The sequence below is a fragment of the Oncorhynchus tshawytscha genome, unplaced genomic scaffold, assembly GCF_018296145.1.
Source record: "Oncorhynchus tshawytscha isolate Ot180627B unplaced genomic scaffold, Otsh_v2.0 Un_contig_12821_pilon_pilon, whole genome shotgun sequence".
Lineage (NCBI taxonomy): Eukaryota > Metazoa > Chordata > Actinopteri > Salmoniformes > Salmonidae > Oncorhynchus > Oncorhynchus tshawytscha.
The window spans coordinates 5023-6970 of record NW_024606805.1 but is presented as its reverse complement, the minus strand read 5'-3'; the positions used below and the strand labels follow the sequence as shown (position 1 = coordinate 6970).

Sequence of the window (1948 nt, the reverse complement as noted above, 5' to 3'; positions counted from 1 at the left end):
TTGATGGCTATGTGCCAGGCATCACTACTGGGTTACCTGAACCTTAACGTTTGATGGCTATGTGCCAGGCATCACTACTGGGTTACCTGAACCTTAACGTTTGATGGCTATGTGCCAGGCATCACTACTGGGTTACCTGAACCTTAACGTTTGATGGCTATGTGCCAGGCATCACTACTGGGTTACCTGAACCTTAACGTTTGATGGCTATGTGCCAGGCATCACTACTGGGTTACCTGAACCTTAACGTTTGATGGCTATGTGCCAGGCATCACTACTGGGTTACCTGAACCTTAACGTTTGATGGCTATGTGCCAGGCATCACTACTGGGTTACCTGAACCTTAACGTTTGATGTATGTGCCAGGCATCACTACTGGGTTACCTGAACCTTAACGTTTGATGGCTATGTGCCAGGCATCACTACTGGGTTACCTGAACCTTAACGTTTGATGGCTATGGGCATCACTACTGGGTTACCTGAACCTTAACGTTTGATGGCTATGTGCCAGGCATCACTACTGGGTTACCTGAACCTTAACGTTTGATGGCTATGTGCCAGGCATCACTACTGGGTTACCTGAACCTTAACGTTTGATGGCTATGTGCCAGGCATCACTACTGGGTTACCTGAACCTTAACGTTTGATGGCTATGTGCCAGGCATCACTACTGGGTTACCTGAACCTTAACGTTTGATGGCTATGTGCCAGGCATCACTACTGGGTTACCTGAACCTTAACGTTTGATGGCTATGATCACTACTGGCCTGAACCTTAACGTTTGATGGCTATGCCCAGGCATCACTACTGGGTTACCTGAACCTTAACGTTTGATGGCTATGTGCCAGGCATCACTACTGGGTTACCTGAACCTTAACGTTTGATGGCTATGTGCCAGGCATCACTACTGGGTTACCTGAACCTTAACGTTTGATGGCTATGTGCCAGGCATCACTACTGGGTTACCTGAACCTTAACGTTTGATGGCTATGTGCCAGGCATCACTACTGGCATCACTTTGATGGCTATGGGTCACTACTACCTGAACCTTAACGTTTGATGGCTATGTGCCAGGCATCACTACTGGGTTACCTGAACCTTAACGTTTGATGGCTATGTGCCAGGCATCACTACTGGGTTACCTGAACCTTAACGTTTGATGGCTATGATGGCTATGGCTATGTGCCAGGCATCACTACTGGCATCACTATGGCTATGTGGGTCACTACCTGAACCTTAACGTTTGATGGCTATGTGCCAGGCATCACTACTGGGTTACCTGAACCTTAACGTTTGATGGCTATGTGCCAGGCATCACTACTGGGTTACCTGAACCTTAACGTTTGATGGCTATGTGCCAGGCATCACTACTGGGTTACCTGAACCTTAACGTTTGATGGCTATGCGCCAGGCATCACTACTGGGTTACCTGAACCTTAACGTTTGATGGCCTTAACGTTTGATGGCTATGTGCCAGACATCACTACTGGGTTACCTGAACCTTAACGTTTGATGGCTATCTCCCCAGTACAGACAGAAGAGGACTGGTCACCCCTCAGAGCCTTGTTCCTCTCTACCCAGTACAGACAGAAGAGGACTGGTCACCCCTCAGAGCCTTGTTCCTCTCTACCCAGTACAGACAGAAGAGGACTGGTCACCCCTCAGAGCCTGGTTCCTCTCTAGGTTCTTTAGGTTCGTAACTTTCTTCAACATCCTAACATGATCTCTTCAGCACGAGACGACCGTTACACGCAACGGCGTGTTTCTGCCAATGAGCTTCAAATCAGCTTCAAATCAGATCAAATTGTATTTCTCACATGAGCCGAATACAAGAGGTATACACTTTACTGTGAAATGCTGACTGATGAGCTCTTTACCAACAATGCAGTTAAAATTACGAAAAATGTGCTAAAAAAACAATAATGAGACTATAAGGAGTAACAGTACT

General features: G+C 47.0%; 1 long non-coding RNA gene across 1 annotated transcript; it reads right to left on the bottom strand.

Moving 5' to 3' along the window:
- Positions 1-803: 803 nt before the first annotated feature.
- LOC121842259 lies at positions 804-1440 on the bottom strand. Its single transcript, XR_006081018.1, has 3 exons — positions 1236-1440; positions 1049-1148; positions 804-972 (listed from the first exon to the last, which is right to left on the bottom strand). It is a non-coding gene; the product is annotated as an uncharacterized LOC121842259 (long non-coding RNA).
- Positions 1441-1948: the final 508 nt, after the last annotated feature.